Genomic DNA, 24,523 nt, shown 5'->3' with positions numbered 1-24,523 from the left:
TGGGAGAAAGAGGACTCTGGGCTGGGAGCGGGGGTCAATAAGATGTGCATTCCATGCACAGAGGTGTCACTTGCAGGAGAAACCCACTTAGGTTTACCCTCAATGGAAGAAATCAGGCAGAAGTTCACCGATGTGGGAGTCCACACCAACTTTATTGCACTGCCTGGGGATGCGAGACTACAGGAGACACCTACTAGAACCCTTCCTCCTCTTGGGACTTGGTCACAGTGAGAATGAATGAAAGAAAGAAAGAAAGAAAGAAAGAAAGAAAGAAAGAAAGAAAGAAAGAAAGAGAGAGAGAGAGAGAAAGAAAGAAAGAGAAAGAAATTACACTACTGAGGGGCCCTACCAGGGGAACCGAAGATATTGAGATACTTTCTGAGCAAATGCTACCTACAACCCAATAATCAGATTCACTCAGAAAGGCAAAGGATCAATGAGATGGCTAAAAAAGTTGGGGACTTAGGTTGTACAAATTGTGATATGATGACCAAGATGAGAGAAGGGCAAGCCAAAAGAAAGAGTGAACAGTCAGGGTTGGTTAGAAGCTTGGTTTAACTCATCTCCTTGACTAACCACCCTCATATCCACCTTGCTAAGACCCCTATTTGTTCTTCTATTGTTGATCTTTAGACTCTGCATATTGAATAAGCTTATAGATTTCCCAGAAGAAAGAATAGGTGCATTCCAGCTGATGGTCCTGTGCCAAAAATATGAGACCCTGAGGACAGCTCTTAAAGAATATGAATTAGTTACCCAAAACCCCTGAACATAGCTCCAGGATTGAAGGTTGTACAAAGAGAAAGGAAGGGGGCAGGGATATAAGATTCAAACTTAAGAACAAAGGCTGCCTTAGGCAAAGATCAGGTGGCTGGGACTTTAACACACTGTCCAAAGAATTTAGGATAACACCCTATTCCAGGAAATGAGCCAACTGCCCTTAACAGTCCCCCATCCATGTGAATGAGCTAATTGCAGTAAGGGCAGAATCCTTCACCACCCCCTCGGCATGCCAAAGGTATTTTCCTACCAAGGGCCTCCAATGAATTCAAAGGACAATAGGCAGCCCCCAAGGAATTCAAAAGGCAATAAGCCCCACCAATGAAAAATAACCAACTCATGCTGTAACCTAAAGCCTATACCCTGAAACAGTATAAAGAGTGTGTGCTTTTGTTCTTCGTGACCACTTATGTCTCAATTACAGGGCCACCGTAGTGTACTGGATCATTAATCCACTTTCGTATTGCATCGATCTCCATCTCTGTGTCTCTGTGAGTGGGACATCCCAGATGTAGGACTCGGGACGGGGTGTTTCTCAAGTCTTACAGTTTCACTGTGTCTCTGTTTAGTTTCTGTTTCATTGACCTGTCTTTTGGTAAGAGTGGGCTCTTGAAGCCTCCCACTATTATTGTTTGATTTTCAATGTGTGCTTTGAGCTTTGATAAGGTTTCATTTCGAATATTGGTACCCTTTCATTTGAGGCATAGATATTCAGAATTGAGACTTACTCCTGGTGGATTTTTTCTTTGATGGATATGAAGTGTCTCTCCCTATCTCATTTGACAACTTTTGGTTGAAAAGTCTATTTTATTGGATGTTATAATAGCAGCTCCAGCTTTTTTCCTGAGACTATTTGCTTGGAAAATCTTTTTCCAATCTTTTACTTTGAAGTAGTGTCTGTCTTTGTCGCTGAGGTACATTTCTTGCATGCAGGAAAATTCTGGATGTTAGTCTGTTACTGTGGATATTTTTATTGGGGAATTGAACCCATTGATGTTGAGGGATATGAAGACAGTTGATTGTTACTTGCTATTATTTTTGTTGCTGGATATAATATGATGTGTGTATGATTCTCTTCTTTTGGGTTTGTTGTAAAATGTTTGATTTCTTCTCTTTTGTTGGGTGTAGTTACTATTTTTGTATTGGATATTTCTTTCCAGTATTCTCCATAGGGATGGATTAGTAGAAATATAGTTTAAATTTGGTTTTGTAATGGAATTTTGTGGTTTCTCCATCTATGGTGATTGAGAGATTTGCTGGGTATAGTAACCTAGGCTTGTATTTCTGATCTCTTAAGGTTTAGAGGACATCTGTCCAAGATCTTCTGGCTTTTAGAGTCTTTTTTGAGAAGTCTGGTGTAATTTTGATAGGTCTAACTTTATATGTTAATTGTTCTATTTTCCTTTCAGTTTTTAATATGTGTTCTTTGTTCTTTTATTTGGTGTTTTAATTATTAGGTGGTGGGAGGATTTTCTTTTCTGGTCTAATCTATTTGGGATTCTATAGGCTTCTTTTATACTCATAACCATCTCTTTAGGTAGAGAAAGTTTTTTTTTTTTTTTATGAATTTGTTGAAGATGTTTTCTGGTCCTTAGATCTGGGAATCTTTCATGGGTGCCATTCAGGCTATAGGTTAGGGGATTATCTGACTGCTGATTTGGCCTAGGTAGGAAGCAGGGTAGAGGAAAGTTGGAATTCAGGGGTGAGGATAGGAGTGGGGGTGGGGGTGGAAGAGGTGGGTCCTGAGTCAGCTGGTTATCCCAGCATGGTTGTCTCAGTTTGTGTGGGTATATGGGTGAGATTCCCACTTGTGTCTTTAATTACTGTGGACTTCCTGAGACTCGGGCTCTAGCTGTGGTTACATATCTCATTTTTTTAAATTTATGAAATATTTCTTATTACATTAGAACTACTTGGTTTTATTATTTTACCTGATGGTAATAAACTATTGTGAAATGAACTGCTATAGGTTTATGATTGGAATAAACAATTAAAATTCATTGACCTAAAAGGATAATTTATTATTGTATTTTTCTTACTCTTCCCTAGTTTTGGTCAGATTTCCCTAAGCAGCTCATTTGCTGTTCTTTGTGTATCTATGGATTAAATGGCAGAAATTGATTCAGTTTGGAGACCAAAAATTGTTTTTCCAAAGACCTTTTCTGTATGCCTTAAAGCCATGAACCCTAAACAGTCCCAATCAATTTTATCCTAAAACTGAAAATTGATAGGTTGTCAGTTTGGGAAGTAGTCAACACAAGATGGGACACACATAAAAATTACCAATGGTAACAGGTTAAATGACAAAATAATTAAGGTAAGAATAAGAAAGAGACGCTTCAGGACTCATTTCAGGTATGACACTTGTGAAGTGAGAAAGCATGATATCTATGGTACAAAGATAAGACATAGCCTTATACCACACATGCTTATTATTTTAGGGGACTTGTAATTTTTTGATTCACATTTACCCACTGTGCCCAGACTTTGGCTGCTACTATTCTATGGACACATCTACTGACCCATGAGTGATGAGACAGATTCAATGTGTATATTTGTTGGAGACTCTTAGGTAATTACAACTATCTTTTTGCATTCTCTCTTCAACAGAAATTTCAGTAAAAAGCAATGACTGCTACTAAGGTTTTGGAAAAAAAGAGTGAATTTAGAATGTCATAATTAACCAAGTAGAGACAAAAGAGTAATTTTGCATGAACAAGATTGCAAATTTTTACTTCACAATTAATATAAAATAAAATTTATAAAACTTTTCTTTAGAAAAAATGATCACTGAATGAATTATTTATTGTCAATGATCTTGTTGCATAATTTAAAAATAAGATTGCCATAAAGTCCAGGTTAATATAATCAAAATGAACAAAAATATATGGCAGATGTTACCTACTACTGAATGGAATGTAAATAAATAAAATAATTTAAATTAAAAAGAATTTTCTGTACATTTTACAATTTTGCATTTGATATTTAAGATTATGATCTATGTTCTGTGAAATTAATATTTTTCATTTTCTACTTTTAAACAAATGTATAGCTGTTACAGTATAGGTTGTAGGTTTTTGAAAAGATAATCCTTGAGTTGCTCTTTTTATGTGATCAAAATGACAGGCTAGGTTTATGTAGGTATACTGTTGGGATATATAATCTATCCTATTAATATATCTCTATTTCTATTAATACTAAATTATGTTATATATTCTTTAGCTGCTATCCCCCAATCCACTGCCAGAAACAATATCACTGATGTTTCATCTACAAGTTTTGTATTTACAGATAGAGGTTTATATTACCTATTTTAAGCTTACCTTTGTATATGTTCTTAAGTAAAAGATTCACATTCCGTCATTGTAAACATAGACATGTAGTCCTCTGGATATAGTTTATTAAAAAATAAAAATAAAGCTGGACAATTGTGACACATGTCTCTAATTCCTGCACTTGGAAGGCAAAAGCATGGGGAAGTATGAGATTTCAAGGCCAACCTGGTCTACAGAGGTAGCTCTAGGACAACTAAGACTACAGAAAGAAACCCTGTCTTGAAACAAAGAAATATTTTTGAACTATAGCATACAAAAGCACAATCAGAAGCTGCAATATAGTAATTAGAGTATTTGAAACTGAAATTCATTTGTTTCGTGAATATCAATTATAAGGAAATGATAGCCTAATAGCTCATTGAAATTTTCTTAAAATATATACACAGGACACATATCTAAAATACATTAAAAACAACTATCATTTGTTTTTAGTCTTGGTATCCTAGAAGGGCTTCAAACTATATTTAATCGTAAAGCTTCTTGAACTTCTGATCTTCTTATTGAGTACTTCAAGCTATGGGGATTACAGGCATATGCATAATTTGAGAATCAGTAGGGATCAAACCAAATTCTTTGTGCATGTTAGTCAAGGAGTCTTCCAACTAAATTACATCCCCTGTGCTATATAAAACAATCTGAAACTCAGCAATATGAAAATAAATGTACAGTAAACTTTGTCTACTATAAAATAGCTCAGATTGTATAATTTCTAAGCAAGAGTTTTGTAGTTCTATATTCAATATCAAGGTTGTAGAATAATTAAAAAATGTTTAGGTCCATGATTTTTCATAAAGGACACATTTTTTTCTGCCTTCTAACAAGCTACATTTGTAAATTTTAACTTAATGTTTCCAGATATCAAGGACTAAACCAGATTATTATAAATCAATTACACTCCCAACCTAAGTGTTCATGAGGGTTTTATTCTGAAACCCATATTAGGCCTGAACTTGCAGTTATTCTTAAGTCTGTCTGTGTCTTTGGATAATAGTTATATGCCACTGAAGAGGCTGATTCCACTAATAAAGATTCTGTCTCATAATCTTGGAAGTTCCTGAACAAATTTCCTTTGTAATAGTGTTGTATTGTGGATTAAAGTTTTACACGTGAATTTCTTGTGGACAATATCAACAAATGATAGCAAAAAAAAAAAAAAATCAGACACACAGAACCTTAGAGAACTATAATAAAAGTAAATTTTTGGGAGAGAGAGCTCATCGCTCAGACAGGTGGGCATGGCTGAGACTGCAGGGCAGGAGAGACTACCAGTACTGCCCATCCTTGCACTCATCCCTGGCCCAAGAGTAAACTGTATAGGGTCTCTGGGAACAGGAAGACAGGGGCACTCAACGCTCCAGTCCAGATACCGCCCGGATCTGAAGGGACCCGGTCAAACAACTCCCTGCAACCAAATTCCTTGGGAGGGAAAACTAGACCTTCAGAGGGGCAGACATGCCTGGAAAGCGAGAGGAGATTACTCTCTGCCCACATTTCTGACTCTAGAGGAAAATGCCTAGTGCCATCTGGGCCCCCTGTGCACAGTGTCCCAAGTGAAGGCAGGGCAGGCCCTTCTGGTTGCTGCCCTCATGGAGAGCTGAAACTGACTCTGAAAAGCAACTCCAGGCCTGAGACCAGAGGTAAGACCAACTTTTCTGCTCCCAGTGACCTGCCTGGTGGACTCGGGACACAGGCCTACAGGAACACTGAAGACCAATAGACAGAAACAACTACATGCTTGAAAGCAGAACACTCTGTTCCCATAAATGGCTGAAAGAGAACAGAAAAACAGGCCTACAGCACTCCTAACACACAGGCCTATAGACAGTCTAACCACTGTCAGAAATAGCAGAACAAGGTAACACCAGAGACAATGTGATGGCAAGAGGCAAGCACAGAAACCCAAGCAACAGAAACCAAGACTACATGGCATCATCAGAACCCAATTCTCCCACCAAAGCAAACACTGAATATCCAAACACACCAGAAAATCAAAGTCTAGATTTTAAATCACATTTGATCATGATTATGGAGGACTTCAAGAAAGACATAAAGAACTCCCTTAGAGAAATGCAGGAAAACACAAATGAACAATCAGAAGCCTATAGAGAGGAAGTGCAAAAATCTCTGAATTAGGGGGAAGACACAATCAAACAGGTGAAGGAGTTAAAAATGGAAATGGAAGCAATGAAGAAAGCACAAAGGGAGACAACCCTGGATATAGAAAACCAAAGGAAGAGACAAGGCGTCATAGATACAAGTATCACCAACAGAATGCAAGAGATAGAACAGAGAATCTCAGGAGCAGAATATTCCATAGAAATCATCAACAGAAATGTCAAAGATGATGTAAAACAGAAAAAGCGAGTAGCCCAAACCATACAGCAAGTCCAGGACACAAAGAACAAATCTAAGGACAATAGGTATAGAAGAGAGTGAAGACTCCCAAGTCAAAGAACCAGTAAACATCTTCAACAAAATCATAGAAGAAAACTTCCCTAACCTAAAGAAAGAGATGCCCATAAACATACAAGAAGCTTGGAGAACTCCAAATAGATTGGACCAGAAAAGAAACTCCTCCCATCACATAATAGTCAAAACACCAAATCCACAAAACAAAGAAAGAATATTAAAATCAGTAAGGCACAAAGGTCAAGTAACATATAAAGGCAGACCTATCAGAATTACAACAGACTTCTCACCAGAGACTATGAAAGCCAGAAGATCTTGGACAGATGTCAAACAGACCCTAAGAGAATACAAATGCCAGCCCAGGTGACTGTATCCAGTAAAACCCTCAATTAATATAGATGGAGAAACCAAGGTATTCAATGACAAAATCAAATTTACACAATGTCTTTCTACAAGTCCAGCACTACAAAGGTTAATAAATGGTAAAGCCCAACACATGGAGGCAAGCTACACCCTAGAAAAAGCAAGAAACTAACCGTTTTGCAACAAAACAAAGAGAAAACAAGCACACAAATATAATATCACATCCAAACATGAATATAGCAGGAAGCAAGAATCACCATTCCTTAATATCTCTCAACATCAATGGACTCAATTCCCAATAAAAAGATACAGAGTAACAAATGGGATACTGAATGAGGAAACACACCTCAGAGACAAAGACAGATACTACCTCAGAGTAAAAGGCTGGAAAACAACTTTCCAAGCAAATGGTCTTAAAAAGCAAGCTGGAGTAGCCATTCTAATATCAAATAATATCAATTTTCAACCAAAGGCCATCAAAAAAGATCAGGAAGGACACTTCATATTCATCAAAAGAAAACTCCACCAAGATGAACTCTCAATCCTAAATATCTATGCTCCAAATACAAGGGTACCTACATACATAAAAGAAACCTTAGTAAAGCTCAAAACACATTGCACCTCATACAATAATAGTAGGAGATTTTAATATCCCACTCTCATCAGTGGACAGATCATGGTAAGAGAAATTAAACAGAGACATAGACTAAGAGAAGTCATGAAGCAAATGGATTTAACAGATAGTTATAGAACATTCTATCCTAAAACAAAAGGATATACTTCTCACAACCTCATGGTACTTTCTCCAAAATTGACCGTATAATCAGTCATAAAACAGGCCTAAACAGATACAGAAAGATAGAAATAATCTCATGTGTCCTATCAGATCATCATGGCCTAGACTGCTCTTCAATAACAATAAGGAAAGTATGGCAACATATACATGGAATTTGAACAATGTTCCTTCCACACAGTGATACCTGGTCAAGGAAGAAATAAATAAAGAAATTAAAGAATTCTTAGAATTTAATGAAAATGAAGGTACAACATACCCAAAATGATGGGACACAATGAAAGCTGTGCTAAGAGGAAAACTCATAGTTCTGAGTGCCTGCAGAAAGAAAGAAGAAAGAGCTTGACAGCATACCTAAAACCTCCAGAACAAAAAGAAACAAACACACCCAGGAGGAGTAGAAGACAGGAAATAATCAAACTCAGAGCTGAAATCAACCAAGTAGAAAGAAAAAGGACTATAGAAAGAATCAATACAACCAAAAGCTGGTTCTTTGAGAAAGTCAGCAAGATAGATAAACCCATAGCCAGACTAACCAGAGGACACAGAGAGTGTGTCCAAATTTACAAAATCAGAAATGAAAAGGGAGACAAAACAACAGAAACAGAGGAAATTCAAAAAATCATCAGATCCTACTACAAAAGCCTATATTCAACAAAACTTGAAAATCTGCAGGAAATGGAAAATTTCATACCAGGATACCAGTTACCAAAATTAAATCAGGAAAAATAAACCATTTAAACAACCCCATAACTCCTAAAGAAATTGAAGCATTCCTTAAAGCCTCCCAACCCATAAGAGCCGAGGTCCAGAAGGGTTCAGTGCAGAATTCTATCAGACCTTCATAGAAGACCTCATACCAATACTATTCAAACGATTCCACAAAATTCACACAGATGGAGCACTACCGAATTCCTTCTATGAAGCCACAATTACTCTTATACCTAAACCACACAAAGACCTAACAAAGAAAGAGATCTTGAGACCAATTTCTCTTATGAATATCGACACAAAGATACTCAATAAAATTCTTGCAAACTGAATCCAAGAGCACATCAAAACAATCATCCACCATGATCAAGTAGGCTTCATTCCAAGCATGCAGGGTTGGTTTCATATACGGAAAAGCATCAACATAATCCACTATATAAATAAACTGAAAGATAAAAGCCACATGATTTAAGGGAAATGCAAATCAAAACAACCCTGAGATTTCACCTCATACCAGTGAGAATAACTAAGATCAAAAACTCAGATGATAGCAGATGCTGGCGAGATTGCGGAGAGAGAGGAACACTCCTCCATTTTGGGTGGGATTGCAGACTGGTACAACCATTCTGGAAATCAGTCTGGAGGTTCCTCAGAAAATTGGACATTGAACTGCCTGAGGATCCAGCTATACCCCTCTTGGGCATATACCCAAAAGATGCCCCAACATATAAAAAAGACACGTGCTCCACTATGTTCATCGCAGCCTTATTTGTAATAGCCAGAAGCTGGAAAGTACCCAGATGCCCTTCAACAGAGGGATGGATACAGAAAATGTGGTACATCTACACAATGGTATATTACTTTTTTTTTTTCTAATTTTTTTTTTTTATTAACTTGAGTATTTCTTATATACATTTCGAGTGTTATTCCCTTTCCCGGTTTCCGGGCAAACATCCCCCTCCCCCCTCCCCTTCCTTATGGGTGTTCCCCTCCCAACCCTCCCCCCATTGCCGCCCTCCCCCCATAGACTAGTTCACTGGGGGTTCAGTCTTAGCAGGACCCAGGGCTTCCCCTTCCACTGGTGCTCTTACTAGGATATTCACAATGGTATATTACTAAGCTATCAAAAACAACGACTTTATGAAATTCGTAGGCAAATGGTCAGAACTGGAAAATATCATCCTGAGTGAGCTAACCCAATCACAGAAAAACACACATGGTATGTACTCATTGATAAGTGGCTATTAGCCCAAATGCTTGAATTACCCTAGATGCCTAGAACAAATGAAACTCAAGACGGATCATCAAAATGTGAATGCTTCACTCCTTCTTTAAAAGGGGAACAAGAATACCCTTGGCAGGGAATAGAGAGGCAAAGATTAAAACAGACACAGAAGGAACACTCAATCAGAGCCTGCCCCACATGTGGCCCATGCATATACAGCCATCCAATTAGACAAGATGGATGAAGCAAAGAAGTGCAGGCCGACAGGAGCCGGATGCAGATCTCTCCCGAGAGACACAGCCAGAATACAGCAAACACAGAGGCATATGCCAGCAGCAAACCACTGAATTGAGAATAGGATCCCCGTTGAAGGAATAAGAGAAAGAACTGGAAGAGCTTGAAGGGGTTCGAGACCCCATATGTACAACAATGCCAAGCAACCAGAGCTTCCAGGGACTAAGCCACTACCTAAAGACTATACATGGACTGACCCTGGACTCTCACCTCATAGGTAGCAATGAATATCCTAGTATGAGCACCAGTGGAAATGGAAGCCCTGGTTCCTGATAAGACTGAACCCACAGTGAACTAGTTTGTTGGGAGGAGGGCGGCAAGGGGGGAGGATGGGGAGGGGAACACCCATAACGAGGGGGAGGGGGAGGGATTTGGGGGGTGTTTGCCCGAAAACCGGGGAAGGGAATAACACTCGAAATGTATATAAGAAATACTCAAGTTAATTAAAAGAAAAAGCCACATGATCATTTCATTAGATGCTGAGAAAGCTTTCATGATAAAAATCCTGGAAAGAACAGGAATTCAAAGCCCACAACTAAACATAGTAAAAGCCATATACAGCAAAACCATTAGTTAATATTAAACGAAACGGAGAGAAAATTGAAGCAATCCCACTAAAATCAGGGACTAGATAAGGCTGCCCACTCTCTCCCTAGTTATTCAATATATTTCTCAAAGTCCTACCCAGAGCAATCAGAAAACAAAAGGAGATCAGAGGAATACAGATTGGAAAGGAAGAAGCCAAAATATCACTATTTGCAGATGGGATGATTTTATATTTAAGGGTTTCCAAAAGTTCCACCAGAGAACTACTAAACTTGATAAACAACTTCAGCAAAGTGGCTGGGTATAAAATTAACTCAAATAAATCAATAGCCTTCCTCTATACAAAAGAGAAACAGGCCGAGACAGAAATTAGGGAAACAATACTCTTCACAATAATCCCAAATAATATAAAGTACTTCTGTGTGACTTTAACCAAGCAAGTGAAAGATCTGTATGATAAGAACTTCAAGCCTCTGAAGAAAGAAATTGAAGAAGATCTCAGAAGACTGAGAGATCTCCCATGCTCATGTATTGGCAGGATTAATATAGTAAACACGGCCATTTTACCAAAGGCGATCTACAGATTCAATGCAATCCCCGTCAAAATCCCAACCCAATTCTTTATGGAGTTAGACAGAACAATTTGGAAATTCATCTGAGATAACAAAAAGCCCAGGATAGCTTAAACTATCCTCAACAATAAAAGGACTTCTATGGGAAGTACCATCACTGACCTCAAGCGGTATTACAGAGCAACAGTAATAAAAACTGTATGGTATTGTTACAGAGACAGACAGATAGAACAGTGGAATAGAATTGGAGACCTAGAGTTGAATCCACACACCTTTGGTCACTTGAATTTTGACAAAGGAGCCAAAACCATCCAATGGAAAAAAGATAGCATTTTCAGCAAACGGTGCTAGTTGAATTGGAGGTCAGCATGTAGAATAATGCGGATCAATCCATGCTTATCACCCTGTATAAAGCTTATGTCCAAGTGGATCAAGGACCTCCACAGCAAATCAGACCACTCAAACTAATAGAAGAAAAAGTGGGGAAGATTCTCAAACACATGAGCACTGAACAAAACACCAGTGGCTTATGGTCTAAGATGAAGAATCCAGAAATGGGATCTCATAAAACTGCAAAGCTTCTGTAAGGCAAAGGATACTGTTGTTAGGACAAAACAGCAACCAACAGATTGGGAAAAGACATTTACCAATCCTATAACTGATAGAGGGCTTATATCCAAAATACACAAAGAACTCATGGAGTTATACTGCAGGGAGACAAATAACCCTATTAAAATTGGGGTTCAGAGCTAAACAACGAATTCACAGCTGAGGAATGCTGAATGGCTGAGAAGCCCCTAAAGAAATGTTCAATACCTTTAGTCATAAGGGAAATGCAAATCAAAACAACCCTGAGATTTCACCTCACACCAGTCAGAATGGCTAAGATAAAAAACTCTGGTGACAGCAGAAGCTTGCGAAGGATGTGGAGAAAGAGGAACACTCCTCCATTGTTGGGATTGCGGACTCGTACAAGCATTCTGGAAATCAGTCTGGAGGTTCCTCAGAAAATTGGACATTGAACTACCTGAGGATCCAGCTATACCTCTCTTGGGCATATACCCTAATGATGCTCCAGCATATAAAAGACATGCTCCACTATGTTCATAGTTGCCTTATTTATAATAGGCAGAAATTTGAAAGAACCCAGATGCCCTTCAACAGAGGAATGGATGCAGAAAATGTGGTACATTTTCTACACAGTGGAACACACATGGTTTGTACTCACTGACCCCAAAAGCTCATATTACCCAAAATGCAATCCATGAACCACAAAAAACACAAGAAGCAGGATGACCAAAGTGCAATGCTTCAGTCCTTCTTAGAAGGGGGAACAAAATTACTCACAGGAACAAATATGGATTCAAAGTGTGGAGAAGAGACTGAAAGGTTATCCAGAGACTGCTCTACTTGGGGATGCATCCCATATACAGCCACCAAACCCAGACAATATTGTGCATGCCAAGAGGTGCGTGCTGACAGGCACTTAATATAGCTTTTTCCTGAGAGGCTATGCTAGAGCCTGACAAATACAGAAGTGGATGTTGTAAGAGAGCCATTGAATTGAGAGTAGGATCCCTAATGGAGGAGTTAGAGAAAGGACTTAAGGAGTTGAAGTATTTTCAACACCATAAGAACAACAACAATGTCAACCAACCAGAATCCCCAGTGCTTCCACAGACTAAACCACCATACCAATAGTATGCAAGAATGAACCTATGGCTCTAACTGCATATGTATCAGAGGATGGCCTTGTCAGTTATCAATGGGAGAAGAGGCCCTTGGTCCCGTCAAGGTTCAAAGTCCCAGTGTACAGGAATGTCAGGGTGGAGAGGCTTAAGGGAATGGGTAGATTGGAAGGATAGCAGCCTCATAGAAACCCGGGGAGGGGGAATGGGATAGCAGGTTTCTGGAGAGGAAAGAGGATAACAGTTGAAATGTAAATTTAAAAAATCCAATAAGAGAAAAAATTAAATAAAAAAGAAAAAGAAATTGCTCAATTACTTTCCTTCAGGATTATTTAAGTCAATGTCATCTCCCTTTAATGCCTATTTTTTCTCATTACTAATTGTTATTACAAGCAAAATTATGATTTAACTTAAAACAAAACAATGACAAAAACTTTGTGATTAAGGTAAGTATCCTGGAAAGTTACTTAATTAGAAGCAGCTAACATATATGGAATACTTAACATTCAAAGACACTGAAATTCAAATAAGTAAAACTGATAAAAAAAATCATCTGGAATTTCCAATGGAGATATTCATATTGTATTTAAGCATTTTCATCAGAGTTGCTTGCTCTTGTCTTCATCAGATATTTATTGTTCACATTTGTAAAGTCGTTTTTGAGTTCAAGTAAACAATTCAAATTTTATTTCTCAATTGAGAGTATTATTTCCAAAGTGTATCCCACATGATCTTGCCAGTAAATGTTTGATTTAATGTAGAAATTTTAATCTCTGAAGTGTAACACAGACTTATACCAATTCCTATATCAGTATAAGAAAAAATATTTTCTAGATTCTGTTCTAATTTTAATAATATCATTCACTGTACTATTGTTTATAAAAGCGTATATACTGAAATAAGTAATTTTCATAACAAAAGATAAAACCACAATTTAGAGTATTAAGGATTTAAGTAAAAGAAACAATAAAAATGGAATGGCTGTAAAATGATGATAAATGCTTTGTTGCAAAAAAGCATGCAGTTGGTAATATGCTCTTGTTGATTTAATTCTGTAATATCTTTCAGATATTTTAATGCTAAGAATCACAAAATGATGTCTGTAAATTGTTCTAGATCAGATTTTTTAAATTTTATTTTTCTTGAATATTTTATGTATTTACATTTCAAATGTTATCCCCTTTCTTCTTCTCTCTCATACTCTTCCCCTGCTTCTATAAGCATGTTCCCACTCCAACGCACCCACTCCAACCTAAAAGCCCTGGCATTACCCTACATTGGGGAAACAAGCCTTCACAGGACCAAGGGCTTTTATTCCTATTGATGCTGGACAATAACATCATCTGCTATGTATGTGGCTAAGAGTCATGGGTCCCTCCATTTGTACTCATTGGTTGGTGGTTTAGACCCTGGAATCTCGGGTGGGGTCTGGTTGGTTGATATTGTTGCTTTTTCTATGGGGTTGCAAACACCTTCATCTCCTTCAGTCCTTCCCCTAACTCCTCCATTGGGGTTCTCTTGTTAAGTCCAATGGTTAGCTGCAACCATCCTCATCTGTATCAGTAGGGCTCTGACAGAGCCTCTTAAGGGTCACCCACATCTGGCTCAAGTCAACATGCACTTCTTGGCATCAGCAATAGTGACTGTGTTTGGTGGCTGCATATTGGATGCATCCCCAGGTCAGGCAATCTCTGGATGACTTTTTGTTCACTCCCTGTTCCACTCTTTGTCCCTGTATTTCCACCTGTGAGTATTTTGTTCGCCCTTCTAAGTAGGAATGTAGCATCTTAAATCTCAGGATTTTTCACCCTCAATGGATCTTATTAGTCAGAAATAATGTAAAACAACATGAAGAAAGTTTGGTATACTGAAAACATGTATACAAAAGTGTTGAAAATAATAAGAAGGTAAGATCAAATTGTAGTTCTCTTATATCATTTAAACAATATATATATACATATATATATATCCTATTATTATTAAGTTTTCTGAACAATGTTTTAGAAAGTCTGTGATATACAAACTTGGATTTAAAGCTAGGCTCAATACCACAATGGAGGGGATTGCCAGGGCAGTGAGGTGGGAGTGCGTCAGTAGGAGAAAACCCTCATAGAAGCAGGGGGAGGGGGGTGATAAGGGATTTGCAGAAGAGAAACCAGGAAAGGTGATAACAGTTGAAATGTCAATAAATAAAATACCCTATAAAAATGTCAAAAGGGCTATTATAACAAAAAATGTATTGTTTTTGAATGACTTAAATAAAGGAATTATAAATATAAAGATTTCAATCAAACATTGAAAATGCATATGCATATCTAAGTTGTCACATTAACTTTAATTTTAAGTTATCTAATTGTTAATACTGTGGACTCACATTTATGGTCAAAAAGAATTAAAATATTGTTGAAAGCACTGCTCATTAATAAAATTAGTGAAAAGAAAGCTAAAAATATAGTGATATTTAAACTTAAAATTGAGATATCCATAAAATTAGGTTTCATTTTAGGTAGGGAAATTACAATTCTTAAATTACTATATTTTAAATATTTATGGAACCTCAAAAATATGAATAAATATCATGAGTTGGTTTTAACACTAACAATAACAATAAAGTGCCAATAAAATAGCAACATGAATTTCAAAGTAACCCTGAGAACAATTTGGAAAACTAATCCAAACTTAGAACTTTTTAGAGTAGACAAAAAAACATTAAAATCAAAATCATCTTTCAAGCTCAAATAGTATAAAAAATTACTTTCTCCTGATTTACACTGACCCAAGAAAGTTTAGCATTGCAATTTACAGTACAAAGTAGAAAATAGGATTTTAAGATATAGTGCTTTCTTTTAGTCAATGTAACTGACCGAAGAGATAGAAGATAGAAGAGTCAGTATTTAGTGCTGGTAAATGTCAATTTACCTAATCTCCTTCCTCCTTTAAAGGAATTCCTTCCTCCAACCCAATTCCCAGGATTCTCATGCTCAGGCCACCTGTTACTTTTCAATAAGACTGTGAAAAGTATCTAAAATGAATTTACACTGAGGTGTTGATGACTATGTCGGTATAGTTTCCTCTTGTGTATCTCCTATTTCTAACTGTGAGTTACTTAAAGGCAAGAATCATGTTTTATTCATGATCATTTTTAGGACCACTCATGGTGCTATGGTTGGGCAGTCTCTATATCAACAATTCAACAAAAAATTTCTTGTTAGAATTCTGAGCAACTCATCTCTCCATACTACAAAACTTCAAGATATTTTGTACACTGAAAAATGAGATCTGAAGTAACACACAAAGAAGAATAAAATGGAGACATTTGAGTGATGAATTGGAAGGGAGACTGGGTGTTTGGAATAAACTAGGTGCAAAGAGAAATTATGTAAGGCTGACTCATGGTACTGTATAACCCTTCAATAAGTCACAAAAAGCTTTTTGGAAAAGGAGGTCAATGACATATGCATATGCTCTTCTAGCTATTTTCCTTACTGTATTATTATTTGGTATTACAAAGCCTGAGCCACAAACGGAAAATCTGAGGTTCAGAGAATTCCTAAAGATCATGTAATAGGTAAAGCCAGATTCTACAAGGGAATGTGTGGCATTCATATTTTTTGAAAATATTATAAAAGAACCAAAGTGAAAATGTGAAGAATCACATTTGCAATTTGAAAACTAAAGTGGTTGAGACAGGAAGATGCACAGAAATTCAAATCCTATCTTGGTTCCATAGTATTTTCCAGATAAGGCAATATTAGAGTGAGGCAAGGACCAAATCAACAAACAAACAAACAAAAAGTTGTTCATAAAAAGATAAAAGTCACTGAAATATATGGAAAATGAATTTTGGTATTTTATTGTTATATAGTAATAATAAAATTAAATTTTCTATCATCTTTAGGTACATAAAAAATATGGATTCAAAAGAGTCCTGTGTCCCACGCGCGACTTTCCGCCAGCAAGAAGCACGCGAGACATAGAAATTCTTGCTATGAGTGATACTTTATTCCTATCTCATGGAGAAGCCCCGCGTGCCGGCTAGGCGCGCCTATTTAACCCTCGCGCACGCATCCACACCTGATTGGTTGCTTACTCATGATCTCATCAGGCACGCCCCGGAATGGGCAAAGACCTGGCAGGAAGGCACTCTTGCACATGCGCACAGTTAACTTCCTGAGAGGGGGGCCAGCTGGCGCAGCGAAGGCTGGCGCCATCTTGACTGACTTGGCCTTCCACGTGGGGCGCAGTGGAAGACAGCGCCATCTAGTGGTGGCGAACGTATTGCGGCCCTCTACAATCCTGTATTATTATTTCCAACTCGATTTCACATTATTAACATCATAAATACATCAATATATATTTTAAACTTGAAACACCAATTTACATAAAATAAAACCCATTGCATTAGAAATTACCCTTTAGAATGGCCATTCGGAGCCTGACACAAATGTGGCATATATATATATATATATATATATATATATATATATATATATATATATATACACACACACATATCCACCAAAACTAGATAAGATTGATGAAGTTAAAAAATGCATGCAGAAAGGAACTGGATATAGATCTTTCCTGAGAGACACATCCAGAGATGTCCAATACAGAGATCAATGCTAGCAGCAAACCACAAAACTGAGAATAGGACCCCCTTGGGGGGAATTAGATGAAGTAGAGGAAGTATTGAAAGAGTTAAAGGATCTTGCAACCACATAAAAACAACAATGCCAACCAACCAGAACTTCCAAGGACTAAACTACTACCATAGGACTATACATGAACTGACCCAGGGCTCCAATTGCATATGTAGCAGAGAATAGCCTTGCTGGGGCACCAGTGGAAGGGAAAACCCTTGGTCTTGCCAAGGTTGGACCCCCAGTGCAGGGGAATATGGGAGAGGGCAGTAAGGGGGATATATAGTGGGAATACCCATATGGGGGAGGTGGAGGGGAGGGAATGGGGGCTTATGGACAGGAAACTGGGGAGAGAATAACCTTTGAAATGTAAGTAGAGAAATATATAATAAAAAATTAAAACGAAGAAGATTAAGTGTTATGGGCTTTAACAGATGCATATTATTTTATACCTAGTATTATATTTTCAGAATTGGCTCATCTATGTCAAAATATATTACACTTTACATTTCAATTCTATCAAATGTCATCTGCAATCTTGAAACTACTGAATTAGTTTGTATGTCGCAGTCAGTTGAAATCATATTCTACAAAGTTTTTCAGACTGGTGATTTTAAAGTTATGATGTTAATTTCTTTATATATCTTTTATGGTTTATTGTATTATTGGTTCTCTGCACTGAAGTGTACTTTATTGTACGATTGTAGCAGTTGGTTTATATATTAGCCTAACAATAAATGTATGTGTTGCTTGTTGCTTTTGGAGACTATGATAAATATTTCACTATATTCATGAGGATGTGAAAGTCTTTGATTGGGTCTCTCTCTCTCTCTCTGTGTATGTGTGTGTGTGTGTGTGTGTGTGTGTGTGTGTGTGTGTGTATGTGTGTGTGTGTGTTATGTTGTATGTATAACTTTGTCCTTTTCTATGAATATGCATGCAGAGGCAAAGGGTAAACATCAGGAATCTTCCTTCATTATTGTCTAACAGTGGATCTTAACCTGTGGGTTGCAAACCATTTATTGGTCATACACAAGATGTTTACTTTACAATTTGTAGCAGTAACAAAACATAGTTATTAAGTAGGAATGAAAAGAACTTCAGGGTTGGGGTCACTACATGAGGAATTGTCTTAAACAACAAAAAAGAAATCATGATCATCTCAATAATTGCTGATAAAGCATTTGACAAAATTTGACACCCCTTCATGTTAAAAGTCTTGGAGCGATCAGGAAGTCAAGGCCCATACCTAAACATAGTACAAGCAATATACAGCAAACCAGTAGCCAATAACAAACAAAATGGAGAGAAACTTGAAGCAATCCCAACAAAATTAGGGATTAGACAAGGCTACATACTGTCTCAGGACTTATTAAATATAATACTTAAAGTCCTAGCAAGAGTAATCAGACAACAAAAGGAGTGAAATGGATACAAATTGGAAAGGAAGAAGTCAAAATATCACTATTTGCAGACGATATGATAATATACTTAAATGACCGCAAACGATTCACCAGAAAACTACTAAGCCTGATAAACAACTTCAGCAAAGTGGGTAGGTATAACATTATCTCAAACAAATCAGTAGCCTTCCTCTACTCAAAGGATAAGCAGGCAGAGAAAGAAATTAGGGAAATGACACCTTTCACAATAGACACAAATAACATAAAATAACAAGCAAGTGAAATATTTGTATGACAAAAACTTCAAGTCTCTGAAGAAAGAATTTAAAGAAGATTTGAGAAGATGGAAAGATTTCCCATGTTTATGGATTGGCAGGATTAATATTATAAAAATGGCCATCTTGCTGAAAGCAATTTACAGATTCAATGAAATCTCCATCAAAATTCCAACTCAAATTTTCATAGACTTAGAAAGATAAATTTGCCAATTCATTTGGCATAACAACAACCACAAAACAATACAGGACAGCAAAACCTATCCTCAATAATAAAATAATTTCTGGGGAAGTCACCATCCCTGACCTCAAACTGTATTAAAAGGCAATAAGTATAAAAACTGCATGGTATTGGTACAGAGACAGAGCAGTAGGTCAGTGGAATAGAATTGAAGACCTGGAAATGAACCCAAACACCTAGGGTCACTTGATCTTTGACAAATGACCTAAAATCATCCAGTGGAAAATAAGAAGATAGCATTTTCAACAAATGGTGCTGGTTCAACTGCCATTCAGCATGTAGAAGAGTACAAATAGACTCATGTTATAGCCCTGAATAAAGGTAAAATCCAAGTGTATCAAGGACCTCCACATGAAACCAGATACACTCTAACTAATAGAAGACAAAGTGGGGAAGAACCTGGAACACATGGGCACTGGGGAAATTTTTCTATACAGAACACCCATGTACTAAAATCAAGAATCAACAAATGTGACTTCATAAAACTGCAAAGCTTCTGTAAGGCAAAGGACACTGTCATTAGGACAATATGGCAATTAACAGATCTTTACCAATCCTACAGCCATTAGAGGGTTAATATCCAATATATACAAACAACTTAAGTTCTACCACATTGGCAACCTTCAGGCCTTTGTAGGCCGGGAAGCAGGAAGCATAGATGATGTGAAGAACCATCTGGATTATTTGAGAACCCTGAAGGTGAAGGGCCTAGTTTTGGGCCCAATTCACAAGAACCAGAAGGATGAAGTCAATGAAACCAACTTGAAACAGATTGATCCCGCTTTAGGCTCCCAGGAAGATTTTTAAGACCTTCTACAAAGTGCCAAGAAAAAAGAGCATTCACATCATATTGGACCTCACTCCCAACTACAAGGACCAGAATGTAGTTCTTCCCTCCTCAGGCTGGCTTGTAGCCACCAAAATGAAGGAAGCTCTGAGTACTTGGTTGCAGGACAATGTGGATGGGTTCCAAGTTTGGGATGTGGGAAAGCTGGCAAATGCATCCTTGTACTTGACTGAGTAGAATATCACCAAGAACTTCAGTGAGGACAGGCTTTTGATTGCAGGGACTGAGTCCTCTGGCCTGCAACAAATTGGCAACATACTTGAATCCACCAGCGACCTACTGCTAACTAGCTCATACCTGTCACAGTCCATTTTCACTGGGAAGCACACAGGATTCTTAGTGACTAAGTATTTGAATGCCACTGGCAGTTGCTGGTTCAGCTGGAGTGAGTTGCAGGCAAGACTCCTGACAGCTTCTATACCGGCTCAGTTTCTCTGACTCTATCAGCTGCTGCTCTTCACTCTGACAGGGACTCCTGTTTTCAGCTATGGTGATGAGCTTGGCCTTCAGGCAGCTAACCTTTCTGGACAGCCTATGGAGGCCCCATTCATGCCGTGGAATGAGTCTGGCATCTCCCACACCTCAAGACCTGTAAGCCTCAACATGACAGTGAAGGGTCGGAATGAAGACCCTCAGCCAGCAAAGAAGACGCAACATGGTCAGATTCTTCTCAACAGCCTTTATTGCAGGACCACCTCATTGCTGATACGGGGACCTCGAGTGGCAAAAACGCTCGCCTTATATACACAACAGGCTGTGGCTATGCTAATTGTCCTTCAGGGATTGGCAGAGCACGAATCACCCCACTATCACCCCTATTGTCCTCCAGGGATTGGCGGAGAACGAATCACCTCACTAGGATGGTACCATCCCGGTCAACTGACACCAGGTGCAAAACCCGAGCATGCGCAGTACCGTTGTTCACCACAGGAGGGCGCCCTGCACTTAGGAAAGAATCTACCACTAGAAATTTGCTAGGCCAGCATAACTCCTTTGTATATCTAAGTCTTATCCTTACACCCACATATAAATGTACCTAGCCCTCCTCATCACAAAAAATTTTCTTTATATAAAATGAAGATCAACACAGAAAACCACAACTGGACACAATGTACAGTTACTTTCACTCTCCTATACTGATGACATAATTTTATCTTTCCTACGGTTGAATTTCATTGTTTATGTAGAATATATTTTAATTCATTTGCTGATCGAAATCAAAGCTTATTTATAGAGGAATTTTAATCCAGCCACATGACTGCTGAGGTAAGGGATCACATTTAAAACCATCTATGCTTATGTGAACTGCCTCTAATGCAGACCTGTCACAAACCTTTAATCCCTTCTTTGGATTATAGATATACTTTTAATCCCAAATAATTAAGGTAAAGCTAGTTTATAGAAGGAAACAACCATGTTTCAAGTGATATTTAATTAATGGGCAAGCAATGTGATAATTCTGAGAAATATTTGAAAGATTTAAAGATAGGATACACCCAACTCTGATAAGAACAGCACAGGAAAGAGGTAAACCAACAGGAAGAAGTAGTGACTTAAAAGAGCAGCAGCAGCAGCAGCAGCAGCAACAACAACAACAACAACGAGAGAGAGAGAGAGAGGGGGGGGGAGAATAGTACTGGGACAGATTTTACATAGAGAGGTTCAGGTCAATACATAATGTGTCAGAAAATGAGAAGGAGCCAAAAGATCAGAACAGATTGCCAGAGTTATTTTGAGGATAGGCAGAGCAATTCAGTCAGTAGCTGAGATAAACCAGTTTGAATTAGTCAGCATGGAGAGAAATTTGTGCCACAATATCTGGGTTGAACAAGTGAGCCAGAGTTCTAAAAGAACAAGAAAGTGTGAGTTCATTCAACAGTAAGATTCTGAAATGACAATTCCATTAGGCAAATGAAAAGAACTTTTATAGTTATTCCAGAACTCTATGCTATAAAAAACACAGTGCTATAATAACTCAGTGCTATAATAAAAATTAATTTTAACTAAGCTCTTAAGTAAGATAATACAGAAACATTTGAATGTGTATCCAGATGTTATATAATTAAGTCACACAATAATTCTAATTTCAGTTTTTTAAAAAGTTTCAAAATGATGTTTATAGTGGCTATGATATTTTTCCCTAACTAGCATTAAAAAGGAATCTACTTTCACTTACACCCTATCCATAATTTGTTGCCAATTGTTAGATTGGTGTCAGCCATTGGGACACTTGTGACATGAAATGTCAATGTGCTTTTGGGCTATATATCCCTCATGATTAAGAATATTGAGCATAACTTATTTTGTGCAGACTCCTAAGGGGTCAGTTGTGTCAAGAAGACACATTTATCTCATTTATAGGAACTGGCTGTCAGAAACTCACTAAAGTGAAATTCATTGTAATTTGTAAATTCATTGTTATTGTACTTTGCGTTAGAGGCTCAAAACCTTAGAAATACCTTTTATGCTCTGAGGGAGGAGTGGAAGAGTTATATGTTCCATATTAGTGGGAGTTAGAAGCATGATTTTCCAATGAAGAAAAGTGTTTTGACATACAGGACACTATCTCTACTTTTGAGACAGCAGCATTTTTCTTGTTGTAGACAGAGAACTGGAAAATAGGAATTATAATTTTATTCATGTATTTCTACATTGACAAATACTACTATGCTTTGCCAGTTTGTGTACAAAAATACTAGCTGAATTCAGAAGTTTTTCAATATCTATAAAGAAGATTATTGTGGTTTTTTGAAATAAATGGCTCCCATATGTACAGAGGGAGTGGCAGTATTAGGTGTGGTCATATTGGATGAGCTGTGACATTTTTGGAAAAGGATATCTTACTAGATTTGATCTTTGAGGCCTTAGAAGCACACACCAGCCACTGTGTCACTATCACTTCTTACTGCCTGCAGATCGAGATGTAGAACTCCTCCAGCATTATGTCTGCCTGAATGCAGGCATGCTTCACACCCTAAGCTAAATCTCTGAACTGCAACCAAGCCCTAATTAAATATTTTCCCTTATAAGTGACTCTGAGAGGATTGTGTATCATTACAGCAATAAAACCCTAACTAAGACAATTATATTTTCCAAAGTGTTGTCAGAAAGCACACAGAAAAAGAAGGTAAGAATACTAAGACAAATGGCCCTAAGATTCAGGATGGTGTCCTGCAGCACAAAAGGTAACATAGTGTTCTGAAGAAGCATGAGCTAAGAAAAACAAGGTGGCTCCCACACTTTTTGGCAAAGATAGTGGAGAGATACAAAGAAAAACACTAGGAACAGATTGTCAAGAGATGTAGGCTGTTCTCACTGAAAAATTCTAATTCTAAGTCTGAGTCCATACAAATCTAGGTCCTTAATAGTAACAAAGAACCTTATGCATCACATGCTAACATATTTAGTTCGCAATCTGTGCCTTTGAAAGGAATCAACCATTCCACTTTTATTCATACCCCGATATTCCATCTATATATTTTACTTTATGTAAATGATGAAGAATATTCCATTACTCTTTTCTCTTTCTCTGATTCATATCTATCTGTAGGTAAAAATTGAATTATTACTGAAGATTAAATAGTGAAATGTATGTTATTCTATCATTCTATTCTCCCACCTTCTACTCAGAGAATTACCTGTTTACTGTTTAACTGATATTTATGTGTCTGTTTAACTATTATAGATGAATGAATAAGTCTCTGTAATATTTTTCTTATATACATATTTATAAATGTATTTGCTTTTCTAAATATATAATAGATTATTTTAATCATTATTAAGTGATGTATAGTCTAAAATGTGTTTTATAATGCCCTTGATGGCTTTGGATTTTGTTTTTTTGTTGTTGAGGTTATAGAGCAAATGTAAAAATGAAGGTCTTAAACAGTAATATGTGAGCAAAGGTAAAATTCAAATAAAATATTATCTCACAAACTGAATTGCAGTGCCAAATCATAGGCTTTAAAAGCTTTAATAAATTATAAATGAAATAACATCAGTAGTATATGATATGATGCTATTGATGAAGATAATATAAACATTGGTTTCAGGATATAGAGAATTCAGTTTCAAGGTAACTAGAAAATTTTCTCACTGCTAGCAGTCTTTTGTAGTGATGACAGTGCTGTGGAAGTTGCTGCTGGGGAGAAGACAACAGTAATCCTACACTGCAAAGGAACCTTACATGTTACAATGTTGAGAAGCTAGCAAAAAGTAGACACTTACATGGTGGTGGCTTCCTTGCTACAGATACCCTTTTGATGTCTGTTTCACAGGAAAAATGCATGCTAAAATTGGCCATGAGTCCATGTCTGTGGAAATGATAGTTTATTTTTATTTTTGTTTGATTATTTTTATTTACATTTTAAATGTTATTCTCTTTCACTGTTTCCTGTC

At 37.3% G+C, this 24,523-nt stretch overlaps 1 pseudogene; it reads left to right on the top strand.

Moving 5' to 3' along the window:
* LOC147998226 (amino acid transporter heavy chain SLC3A2-like) overlaps positions 1 to 23,814 on the top strand; it is a 34,870-nt pseudogene extending 11,056 nt beyond the window's left edge.
* The last annotated feature ends 709 nt before the right edge of the window (positions 23,815 to 24,523 follow it).

The sequence above is a fragment of the Rattus norvegicus genome, chromosome X, assembly GCF_021556685.1.
Source record: "Rattus norvegicus strain SHRSP/BbbUtx chromosome X, alternate assembly SHRSP_T2T, whole genome shotgun sequence".
Lineage (NCBI taxonomy): Eukaryota > Metazoa > Chordata > Mammalia > Rodentia > Muridae > Rattus > Rattus norvegicus.
Note: the sequence above shows the minus strand (reverse complement) of the source record. Positions and strands in the feature narration are given on the sequence as shown.